Genomic DNA, 13,399 nt, shown 5'->3' with positions numbered 1-13,399 from the left:
TTTACAGAAGAACAGACAAAACTGACTAACTTTTGTCAATATCAAATAAACTGAGAACTAAAAGGAAATTCTCAATCTCTCCTTGTTGTATAGCTGAGCTTTTCAAACAGTTTTAACAGTTACTTTAGTCTGACAAAAGCTGAATGACGAATCAGCGCATCCAGTCAGAGACTGAGCATGCACCGCTTTATTGTATTTCCAGACTTGCTTTCGGCACAATTTACAGTGCACGCTACTCTGCTTTTTGTCAGACTTGAAATAGCCGAAATACCTTCACACTACGGAGCTTCTGTGGCTCTTCCGTTCGACAATCTCTCCGGCATTGGAACCATCATCTGTTTTCTCTTCGGTCACGCTCGGTTGATTTTTCTCTAGTCGGCACACTCATTTCCTCCATTACCCGGGCGGCACGGTGACTGGCTGCTTCCCAAACACATACAGGTGCGGCTTGGCACTTGTGCTGTACGTAACAAGTCACGTGACGTGCCGCTGGTTCAGCTCTGCAGTACTTAATTTGGATTGGCTGTTCTTTTTTTTTTTTTAAGAGGACAAGAGCGGCGAGGTCTATCGCCCAGCTCTATGTAGAAGTTTAGATTAGTTATTTATAGTTGGTTTACACAGCTTTGTGTATGTATGTCTATGCATGTGTAATGTATATATAGACGTGTGTGTGTGTGTGTGTGTGTGTGTGTGTGTGTGTGTGTGTGTGTGTGTGTGTGTGTGTGTGTGTGTGTGTGTGTGTGTGTGTGTGTGTGATTGCTGTGCTTGAGAGCCTCCATCTACCGGAACCAAATTCCTTGTATGTGTCTGCACATATACTTGGCCAATAAACACGACCCTGATTCTGATGGTGGGACAGATACCTGCAGGACTTTAAACTTTCCTTTTTCACTGGAGTGTGGTAGGACAAACAACTACACAAACACAGACCGGGCCCTAACAATCCGTCAGTTGTGAGATATTCATTCATACATTTGACTCAGAGACTCCGCTCTGCCCCCTCTTAACACCACCCAAGGCTGCTACACACTTTCCCCCTCTCCCTGTGACCAATCACACCACCCCACCCCCTCCCTGAACACTCCACTCCATATGTCACTTCTACGCCTAATCACTCACCACTTTACTCCCTCGCCAATAGCACCCCACCCCCTCCTTGAGTGCTGACAAGGTGAGGAAGAAACTTAAGAAGTTCAGAACCAGAAAGGCAACAGGCCTGACGGTGCTGAGCCTTATTCTGGAGAAAGTCCCAGTCCTGTGGAAGACTTCCTGTGTGGTCCCAGTGCCATAGACTGTATGCCCCAGGGTGACTAACCACTTCAGACCTGTGGTCGTAACTTCCCACCTGAAGAAGACCCAGGAGAAGATTGTTCAAGATCACATCCAACCTCTGGTGCGCATGCTGCTGGACCACCTGCAGTTTGTTTCATGTAGATGATGCAGTCATCTTCCTCCTGCACAGACCACTTTTACCGTTGGATTATTAGAAGCACTGTGAGGGCCATGATTTTGGAGTTCTTCAGTGCCTTCAATACAATCCAACCAGCACTGCTGAGGGAGAAGCTGGAATCAGCAGGGGTTGACTGTCAAATGACTGCATGGACATTTGACAGTCCATGCTGTCTGCCAACTGGTATACAGCACAACCTGGAGTATAGGAAGGTCATCACCGACCTCGTCATCTGGTATGAACTCAGCCACCTGCACATAAACACCAATAAGACAAAGGAGATGGTGGTTAACTGAAAACCAGCCCCCATCGCACTGATGACCATCCATGGTTTGGACATCGAGGTAGTCGACATGTACAAATTCCCAGCTGTTCACCATAACAATAAACTGGACTGGCTACACAATGTTCATGCTCTGGGCCAAACGTGGCTCTATCTGCTGGGCAGGCTGAGGACATTTGGGGTGTGAAGAACACCACTAAGGACCTTTAATGCCACTTTGATTACTTCTACTATCTTTTATGTGGTTGTCTGTTAGGGAGGTGGTAGCACGAAGAGGGACAGGAAACAGCTTAATAGACTGATGAAGAGGAGCAGCTATGTCCTGGACAGTCCCCTAGACTCCATAGAGAAGGTGGGTGAGAGGGGGATGTTAGCCAAGCTAATGTCCGTCATGGACAACAACATTCAACCTCTGCATGAGACCGTGGAGGCCCTGAGACGCTCCTACAGCAGTAAATCGTTACAGCCCCATTGTAGGACTGAGCGCTACCGTAGATCCTTCATCCCACAGCAATCAAGCTGTATAATACAAACACAGGATACTACTATTATTATGTTTATTGTTTTTCTAACATATCTCTAATTCCCCATTTCCTCCTGTCCCTTGTGCTGCTGTAAAGGGTAAAATTTCCCCAGTGTGGGATTAAATAAAGTCTGTCTATGTCATCTTTCTGTGGGTCACCTTCAACAACACCAGCCTAATGCCAAATCGCCAGAAGGTGCCCCCTGCTGCCCTCGTTGGCACCCAGAAGTGTTCTGTCTCTGCACCTCAGTACCAATGACAACAATCAAGCTCTGAAAGAAAAGCGTCTGGACTTCTTTAAGTTTCCTTGAAGACGTCTCGATCAGCCAAGGTTTCGGGTGAGCCCACTGTGAAACTTGAACTCACCCTATCATGTGATTTACTGAGGTCAAATGGCCCAGGATGAGAGCGGGCGTTAAGGCATCTGGATTATAGATGGCAGACAGTTGGTGTCGTAAGCCCCGCCCTCTGTTCAAAGATGGTCATTCACTAAATGGCTTCTTCCACTCCTCTTTCAAACCATCTGTCTTCTCTGTCCAAAATGTGAACATTGGCATCCTTGAAAGAGTGACCTTTGACCTCTAGATGCAGATGAACAGCTGAGTGTTGCCGTCACACCCTGAGGTTAATTATGGCGTTCCAGTGCTGAGACTCATTCTATTTACATTATATACATCTGGATGAATGTTTAGTCATCCAGGTAAGAAGAAATGTTCGTCTGGACATTTTCAGTGGAAGAAACATTTTATGACTCATGACTCAAATGACTCAAATGTAACAGAAGGAGAGGATATTTCCCCATATTGACCTCTCTTCTCTGCTACCTGCACCCCAATAGAGCACGTGGCTCTCAGACTGCAGGCTCACTTGTGGTTCCCAGGACATTTAAAAGTAGAAGAAGAGGAAGACCAGCTCTCTTCTGTAGAACCAGTTTCCAGTTTCGATTTGGGAGACAGACTCTCTGCTTTTAAGATTAGGCTTAAAACCTTCACTGTTCAACTCTGGCTCTCTTCCACGGTGTATCTTTTGTCCTATATTCCTGTGCGTTCTTCTTCTCACCTCACCCCTAACTAACCCCTTCAGTTTATTACATGCCTGCAGAATCAGCCAGCGACAGAATCCACTCAAGAACAATTTTATAAACTGAGAACGTTTTTTGGCACAAGACCGGCATCACCATTAAGTACCTATGATAAGCTATTACACAGAGTCACAGTAATTAGCTACATTTGAATTGTTTTCTGTTTTCTGAAGTATGCATGGATATTTTGGCATGGAGGAAACCACCACCCATATTGCTAACAAATGTGTTACTCTTTCCTTAGTGGATTATATGTCTGATGTACACACAGCACTAAGCAAATCCCTCTGTCACTATTCTTTGTCTTGAGGGTGATCATAACCTCTCCATAACCTCACATTAGCAAAACCTTCAAAGCAATCAGAAAACCTCGTGAACAAAACGAATCCTTTTGACTAATAATGAAGAACTGCCTGTCTATAAAATGAATGAGGGTCAAGGAGAGGCAGCGATTGGTGTGGGGGATGGGCTTGGATTATCTGTGTCATTACTGCCGCAGCTTTCAGTGGGTGTTATAAATACGATGAAACACTAGAAGGTGAGAAAACTGCAGGAATGACAGCTTTGTGTTTTGTATTTCTGGTCTGCTCTGTCCATTTTCAGATAAGAGTAAAGGCGTGAGTTAAGCAGTTTGCTCAGTTACACACGGTTTTAATAAGCACTGTTTCACAGTAGTACATCTCGACTGAGGGCTATCTGCAAGCAATGAAAACCTCTTTTCTTTCTGTGTAAGTCTTAATGCTTATCTGAAGTTCATACTCTGTCAAACCTCAGCTTTCCCTGAACCATCTGTTTAGCTTCTTTAAAAAAGAACCTCCACTCCTCTTCCTTCTTGCAATCCTACCCCCCTCTCTTTTTTTACTTCTCTCCTCTTTCACCCCCTCTCATCTTTCCTCTCTGTTTGACCAAGCTGCACTGCAGCACATGTGCAGTCATTAATTTCCAAGGACAACGCTGCGCGTGACTCCGTGTGCGATGGCCCTGACAGGTACAGTAGGGAACACGGAGCTAAGAAATAGTATGCACAGGTATACACAGAGGAGGCTGAGGAGAAAAGGGAAAAAAGAACCACAGAAACAAGATGAGAAAACGGGGAAAAGATAGGTATAAGTACACATAAGATAATGCGGGAAGAGGAAGCAGGTGGGAGCACAGCTGGAAACTATAGACATAATGAAGTGGGGGGAAGTAACAACACAAGACGCAGAAAACAACATTACAACAATAAAACAGGAAGAAACAACTGAACAGGAAACATACCTAACTTAGGGATGAGAATCAAGAACTGGTTCTTGTAGAAAGCTGGTTCCTGATAGTCCAATTCCTTGGAATTATGAGTCTGCCTGCCTATCAATCCCGCTTATTGTGTCAGAGGAGGATATAGCGACGCAGTCTAGAGCATGGATATGGACATTTATTTTTATCCATCCATCCATTCACTTCCGCTTATCCTTTACAGGGTCGCAGGGGGTGCTGGAGCCCATCCCAGCTGTCTCAGGGTGAAGGCAGGGTGCACCCTGGACAGGTCCCCAGGCTGTCGCAGGGCATTTATTTTTATTCCATAAAAAAAACGAGATACATGGTAAGGTGGAAAACTGCATCCAGGGCAGAAACAGCTGCATTATGTTCCTGACACAACTTTGGTTCTTTGCAAGCATCTGCCAAGACAGCATGCTAACGCTAAGCTAGCCAAGAACCCAGAGTGAAAGCTGAGTGAAAGCTGACCCCAGCAGCCAGGTCCTTACCCAGTCAGGCTGCAGCCTCCATTTCTACCTGTTCACCTTTCTAAAGCAGAATCACCGCGGCGACAGCTTTTATCTTTGCTTTGTGCGGTCAGCTTTGTATTCTACTAAGAGAAATATCTTAGAGTCCTCATTAAGGATTTGTGTTGTTGTGTGGAGTTGTAGCCTCAGGTTTATATTGTTAAATGGTGATTATGAGACAGCGTCTCTAAGTAATTCAGTAAAGTACTGCATTACATTTAAGGAGCGTGTTCTGTGCAATACGTGTAATAATTGTGAGTAATGACTCCAACAGTGATCACAACATAGAGGGGAAACACCTCAACAATCATGCACAAAAATTTGACCCACAGCATGCATTTAATTTGCATGAATGTAATGTCTTTATTGCTGATTAGCGACGGTGGTGACAAGAGAATCGACAAGGAATCAGAATCACTAAACTCGAATCAATTCCCGCCGACGGGTGAAACAAAAGGTGTAAAACAGCCAAAAGGTCAGGAGAAAACACACAAATCTAAAATCAACACAGTTTTGCAAACACAAATATCTACACTAATATCTAAGCCAACTGTAAAATTATGATATTATTTTATGCCATGTTAGACCCCGAAATAAAGATTGTGAATTATTATGTAGTTTAAGTTGGCATTATTCTCCTGAATTAGAAGAAGGTGATAATTATTGCAGTATTTAAACTGATTTGCATTGCATTAGACTGCTGATTTATTGTGAATGAATGATATTGTTTATGATGCATTATACTGTTGAGTTATAAGGAATACTGTTCGCAGAAAGTCATCGCCTTATTTGTCTGATTAGAAGAGAACAGAACATGCTGGAGTTTTCTGCCCCATCTCAGCACGAGCAGATAAACAGGGAGCCAAGGTCGTAGCTTAGGCGCCGTGTGAGAGAAAGAATGTGAATGTTTAGGCTTTTATGATAAGGTGGGAGAACCAGAGGCTATAAGAGTTTGAGCAATGCTCCACCACTTTGAGATTTGAGGCTGTCTGCATCAGTGTCCATCTCCCACGTGTGTGATCATCATCGTTTGACTCAACCCGACCGGACCAGTGTTGTTATTGTGGTTTTTCTCTTGTCTCCATCCCCAATATTTTGAACCTTAACACAACTCATAGGCTCTGCATAGCTTATGACTCTAGACAGAAATATGCTGATTTCTTGTCACCTCTTCATCGTACTTTCTTCTGCCAGTTCAACAGCTTTCATGCAGCTGTTCGACTGTTCTAAACCCGCCAAAGAGGTGTAGCCTTATGCAATTGTCCAAGTGGCTACTTTTGTGTCTTTTGCAGTTTTCTGTTAAGTGCTTTAAGCCCCGTACACCTGTAGTGGTCCAAAACAATTTGGCACCAGGACAAATCAACAGCAGACACATAATGCAAAAGAAGGCATTGCTCACACCACATCCAGCTAACCAACTTCACTTGCTGGAGCGCTTGAAGTCGCCATCCTCAGGCAAGCAGTAGCGAACGAGTGAGTGCCCCTGCTGTGATGATGTGTGAATAACATTGAATTGTCCAATCAAATTCTTAAACAAGATAGGCAGTCCATGCCAACTGGTCAGGGATGCACAAAATTGCAGCCCGAGGGGCAAATTCAAAGCTCCAACAGACACTCAGGCTCAGACCCCTGTGACTGGAAAAAACTGCAGTCTGTCCACAGACTCCCATTTGGCTGTTACAAAATCATCAGAATGTAATCATGTTTGGCCAATAGGGCAGGCAACATGACGTACGAGCAAACTCATCCATTGAAAACTTATTTTTATAGTTGTTTCTCACGATATTTTTATGGGAGTGGCGTCCTAGCGCCCTCTATTGATGAGCCAACATTGCTACACAGGGGAACATGGAAAAACAATGGACAAACGCAGAAAAGACTAGGACACCAAGCAACACAAAGGGAACTAATGAAGAGAGCCAATAGTACACAGCAGCCAAAATACAACAGTCAGGCGTCGTGTGATGTTCCAACACGTTCTGTCTCCCAAAGTGTAACATTTACATACGCTGGGTGACAAACCGTCAACATCTTACGCTTCTGGGTACCCAACACGTCCCTCAATCACGAGATCGGAAAAACGAGGAAACATGAGAACTGTTTGGAATGAATCTAAATATGTACGTTCATTTTACTTAAATGTCTTGGGAAAACACTGTCTAACATCATTAATGTGCTGGTTAAGGTTAGAGTTTGGGCTGGAATACATGGCTGGAACGTGTTTTACCACGGGAGCATCAGTCAACTGGATTTCATCCATAACCCGGCGTGTAGCATAAGAACGTGGAAGGTCACCTTTCGCGTTTCTCAGGAACGCCTCGGGACGTGACAAATCATCGGGATGTAACACCTCGGGAGTGAGAACAGGCTGGATGTTCTGTGATGGGTTTTTGTTTGTTTATTTGTTTTCCTGGGCTGTCTTTCTGCTTAAACACCTGCAGCAGGACAATGATCCAAAACCCAACAGTAAGTCTACTCAAAACCACTGAAAACGAAAAAAAACCAAAGGGACAAAGGTTGGGGAGAGTCCTAGTCAAATCCGAAACCCAGAAACATCTGATTGAGATGTTTTGACATCACCTTACACAGGATGTAGAATCCACTGCAGCTGGATTAAAATAACTGTGATAACTATAGTGGGACAAAATTCATTCAGACACGTGAAATATCAATTGCCAGTTATAGCAACTGCTTGACAGCCAAGAGCAATGCAACCAGTTTATAGGTTTACTTTATGACTTCTCACAGTTCAGTTTTTAGCTTTTTCCATTAATAAACTGCATTTTGTATTTGCTCTGGTTATCTTTGTTTAAAATTACAAATTATTTGATGATCTGAAAAATGCAAGTAAGGGGGGAAATGCTTTTTCACAGCACTGTATAGTGCAGCCTCCACCTGCACTTTTTAGTTGCATCTTTGTGAGCTGCTCAGCTCAGTATAGACATAAAGACTTCGAACATCAATAATGTGTAAACACTGTTATGCGTGAGGTCTCTGTCGGCTAATATTATAGAGGTCTCAAAGTCCTTTAAAACAAGCACAAATCCACTTAGCCCAATTACGCAAGAGCCATGTACATAGTCACATGATTCGTTATGAAACATACAACAAGCACACAATCAGACACTAGATTGGAATCATTGGTGATGAGTTGGTGAGGAAGCAGCACAAGCATGAAGTATAAAGCCTATCACTGTAACGAGCTGTGCACGCTGACTTAATCACCTGTTAGGCTCACGCTCAACCATCTGAACCCAGGGTAGCAGACTATGAGCGGATCTCTGTCCACATAACCGTCCCGTGTTGACGTCCACTGCCTTTGTCAGAGAAACAGTGTTAAAAAGATTGTTGACAAAAGTGGACAGAGAAGGATGTCCGTGTTGTGTTTTCTCTCACTTGCATGATTAATACAATAATGCCTCCTCTCTTTCAACTCCAAATACCAAACTGTCAAAAGAGATCAGCTCATATCAGAAGCTCTCTCTCTATTCAAATCAGCTGGAGGCGCCGTGTTGTCACTGATCCTTTTATTCTGCATGTGTTAAGTGGAACATGTCATCGCTGATGGGTGTTTTATATGTACGAGTGTTGAGCCATATTTTACTAAAACCACTGCATGACATGCACACTCTGCTGATTCGTCACAGGGTGTGTTTGTATTTGGTGATGCAGACAATGTAAAAGTGTTTTTATAGATGTTTCTAACCTTCAGTCTCTTTGGCGCTTGTGCAGCCTCTGGAGCACAGAACACACACCGTTAATTTTTAAAAGCATGCATTTTAAAGTTAAAGTAGAGCCTCCCTCATTAGGAATAACACTGATAGCGCAGGCAGCGTTAAAATAATTAATTTAACTGAAATATTTATTTCACAAATCGTGCTAGTAAACGATTTTCTGCAGCATTAATCTCATGTGCAGCTGTTTCGGATTTTACCCTTTTTTTATGTTTTTGAATAGTTATTACCGTTTTATTATTATCATCTGTGATTGAAGTGGGGAGCATTAGCATTAGTGATCATGGACGTTTTAGTATTAATTTAATACCATGTAAATTCAGGATCAATATACTGATGATGATACCAATACTTGTTCAGCCATCTTATGCGGTCATGATATGGGAGATGAATCATCATCAAGTCTGAACCCGTTTTAATGACCATCGTGTGATTTTTACTGTCCAGAATAATTACATAAACCTTTCAGCTAGCTTGTATTTTGGAGCCCTGGAATGTATTCAGTTCAATTTAATTCAACTATCTTTATATAGCTTATATACCTCAAGACACTTTCTATTGTAATGTGACGACCCTACAATAATGCAGAGAAAACCAACAATACAGGACTTGGCAACAGTGGGAAGGAAAAACTCCCTTTTTAACTGGAAGAAATCTTTGGTGGACAAACTGAAGAAGAGAACCAAAGATGATTAAACACTAATGATTAAATGCAGAGTCAAAAATGTATGGGCAACAAACACCTGGGAAGCCAGCAGCCTAGGCCCATTGCAGCGTAACAACGGGAGGATTCTCGATCATCTGATCCAGCCCCAACTCGAAAAGGAACGTTTTAAGCCTAATTGTGAAACTCGAGAACGTGTTTATCTCTTAACTCCAAGCTTATTTCACAGAACAGTGTCATGAAAGCTGAAAACTCACAAGTAAGGGGCCACAAGTAAGTCTTAGAGCAACCTAGCTCCACTAGGGTGATCCGAACACGACTCCAGGATTCCTCAGTGTTATTGGCAGTGAAGTTAATTCCAGGCACAATAAGTATCTGGTCAGACACAATGACCTCAGTTTATCTAAATGTAGAAGCAGGAAATTAGAGGTCATCGAGTTCTTACGCATAATGTAATCAGAACTGGTCCCATCACGGGATCCTGTGGAATTTAACTTGGTGTGTGACTTTACTTGGAAAAATTAAAAGGAGTCTATTGCATATGATTCAAACCACTGCACCTTTACTTCCTATGGCATGCACTACTTTATATACTAACATACTTTGGTCGACAGTATCGAACGATGCACTGAAGTCTAGCAGGACAAGCGCAGAGCTGAGTCCACTGTCAGAGGCCGAGATCATTAGTAACCTTCACTAAAGCTGAATCCTGATGAAACTCTTCCTCTGCAGACGATCTGTTAGCTGTTTAACAATTCTTTGGAGATTTGTTTGATAAAAGGAAGGTTGGAGATTGGCCTATAACAGGCTGAGAATGCTGGGTGAAGTGATGGCTGTTTGTACTAGTCTCTGAATGTTTTTCATGTTTACTCAAGAATTTCAACTCATTTATAGTTAAGCATTAGAAAATTGTTTGAATACCAAGACACTCAATGAATGGTAAACATATCATTCTTAACAATGTGCTAGATTAAAAAGGAACAGAAAAAAATGCTATGACATTTAATGATGAATTTCAACCTGCCATAATGCTGATTTTGAGGAACAGTGGAGCTGTGCACACTCGGTCAGTTTTATTTCATTTATTTTTTAAGGGTTATTTGACTCAGTATGCAAAATGCTTTTAAATATTTAATGAGGAAAAAAGAATGTTTGTTAAATGTACACTTCGGCAGTTTGGTTCACTGTTATCACATCAACACTCTTCCTTTACTCCTGAAAGAATAGAAAAAGCAAGAAAACAAACCTTTTGAAAGATGACCAAAACCTGGTGACAAATCAATACTACGTAACTGAGTCATGAAGTAACTGTGCTGCTATATATTACTCAGTAACGAAAGGCCACACCTTTTCAGTGGAAGCCTTAATTTGGGTAAGAGAAAAACCCAATCCCAAAAACTAAGCGTGGATCCCTCTCTGAGATGTGTGACGGTAGATGAGCTGGGTTGAAAATGCAGACTGAGCCCTCATCCTGCTGTTTACTAAGGTCCTTCTGTTATAATTATTCAAACTTCCCCTCCTTCTGGCTTCTCTCTTTAGGAGTTCCCAGAGCAGATCATCTGCATCTCCATCTCATCCTATTCCTACCACCCTCTTCTGTCACACCAGCCCTCTGCATATTCTCTTTCACTGCATCTATGAATCATAAACTTCTCTTTCTTCTGCCTCCATCTTCAGCATCCTTACATGTCCACTACGTCTCTGCACATGTCCGAACCACCTCAGCCTTGCCTCTCCAAAATGCTTGACCTGAGCTGTCCCTCTGATATGCTCATTTCTAATCCTGTCCATTCTGGTCATTCCCATTGGTCATACCCCTGACAGCTCCAGTTCAGCCTCTGGTTTATGTTAGTCCCACCATCTCTAAAAACCATCCTAGTCCACAAAGAGTCCAGCCTGGCCTCTTCTGTATCACCACTGTGAACCAGAAGGGGCTCAGAGCAGATCCTTGATGTAATCCCACCTCCGCCTTGAACCCAACTGTCCCTTCTACATACACCTCATCGCTTTCTCCTTGTCCTCATATACGTGTCCTGCACCAGCCAGACATATGTCTCTGACACTTCTCGTTCCCACATGCCTGTCTTGGAGTGATTTCTCACAGCTACAAAGACACCGTGCAACTCCTTCGGACCATCTCTACACTTCAACACTCAAAGCAATTATCACATTTGTGGGGCTCTGTCTGGGCATAAAGCCGCACTGCTAATTACTGCTCATCACCTCTCTTCTTAGCATAGCCTCAACAACTTTTTCCTCGATGCGATGAGTCATAAGCTTTATCCCACGGTACAACATCCTTGTTTTTGAAAATTGGTACCAGGAAAGATATTCTCCATTCCTCAGGCATCCTGACCCTCTCTAAGACTATGCTTAACAATGTGGTCAAAAGGTCCAATGCCCACTCTCCTGGGCATCACGATCTGGATCAACCACCTTCCACTCTTCATCCTTTCCAGAGTGATGAAGAGTAGAAAGGCTTTCACCTTTTATGAATGTTGAATTGATTCAGTTTGAATCAATCATCTATTAAACCACAGAAGAATTAGACTAGACCTTAATGAGCTGGTAGGTAATAAAACAAAAAATGTTCAAGAATATTAGCAAGAAACGCCCAAAAAGGTCTACATGAAGTCACTCACTGTCCTTTTTAAGGACGCAGATTGTGTTACTGTCAGAACTTCTCTGTTCCTCGCTGTGAAAAAATTGAATAGGTCGTCTAAAAGATGTGAGTAGAGATAGCAGGTTGACACTAACGAAGTCCTAAAGATCGTTTTATGTTTGAAATGTGGCAATTTCTCAAAATCAGATGAATTTTCTAAAATTAACTATAAGGGCTTTTATTTTGAAATGTTCAGCGCGTTACAGCATAATACATTTTTCTGCTTATGTGACGCTGTGGATTAATAAGTAAACCCTGGCCTTAAATCATGCGGACAAATTATTACGAAATTCCAAAAGAGAAAAACGTAATCACAGTAATAACAGTGGTATTACCGATTAACGGGAGGACATATGCGTGGAGGGACAACAATAACAATAAGAATAATAACGCAGAACACGATGCAGTTGTCTGTTTTGCAACAATACTACCAAAAATAGAATACTGCAATACTGCCCATTAAAATAACTCGCATCCATCAAAACGTCATCACGAAGCGAGCCGGCCTGCTGAGCACCGCGCGCCCCGCAGCCCGTATAGGATGGTAGTATAAGCTGGTAATTTTCCTTTAGACAACATATAGGACAGCGCTGAGCCAGCATCTGCTGCCGAGCCTCCAGCCCTACGCTGTTCGGGTCTTACCACAGAGGATGGCCAGGAGTAGCGTCCTTAGAGTCGGTGTTCGGAGGAGTCAGGATGGCTGATGGTGGAACGGCTAATTTCGGAGCAGAATAATTCCACCGATGAATGAACGACACAGACCAGCCGGTGTCCCCGGAGATTCAATACGAACCCCAAGCTCCGCCCATCCCAGTTTCCTACGTCAGCATCCATACTGGGTTCACTGGAGCGGCTCAGCATCCCCCTCCCCCTCCGCTATTTCTGTGTGTCCGTTTGCGTGAGTTTGACACCATCAGGGACGTGCAGAGAATTCCAAGCAGGAGCAGCAGTGAGCCATTTTGCATCAGTGTAGCGGACATGTTCGTCCTTTGCTGGCTCAAAAATGAACTCAGGTCAAGATGCGCTGCAGATAATCAGGTGCGAGCTGTGATTTCTCTTCTCACGCTGCAGAAATGTTCGCATTCCCCAGTGTGCGACAATTAGAGGACTTTTGTAACAGTGTATCACTACAGATCCCCTTAAATGTTTAAGTCTGTTAGTGTTTCAGACCTTTCCCGGTCTGAAGGGTCCTCACTAAGGACAGTGACCCGGAAGGATCCGGTTGGCGGCCATAAGAAC

General features: G+C 43.1%; 1 protein-coding gene across 2 annotated transcripts in view; it reads right to left on the bottom strand.

Moving 5' to 3' along the window:
- Positions 1–13,025, bottom strand: part of nat16 (N-acetyltransferase 16) — a 41,580-nt gene extending 28,555 nt beyond the window's left edge. For both annotated transcript variants that reach the window (XM_085443129.1, XM_085443123.1), the window contains exon 1: positions 12,803–13,025. The gene's annotated coding sequence lies outside the window, so the exon portion shown is untranslated. The remainder of the gene's footprint in view (positions 1–12,802) is intronic.
- Positions 13,026–13,399: the final 374 nt, after the last annotated feature.

This window comes from Copadichromis virginalis, linkage group LG3 (assembly GCF_057382275.1).
Source record: "Copadichromis virginalis isolate Kocher_CV1m ecotype Utaka linkage group LG3, C_Virginalis_male_GT1.1, whole genome shotgun sequence".
Classification (NCBI taxonomy): domain Eukaryota; kingdom Metazoa; phylum Chordata; class Actinopteri; order Cichliformes; family Cichlidae; genus Copadichromis; species Copadichromis virginalis.
This window is presented reverse-complemented; position numbering and strand designations above follow the sequence as displayed.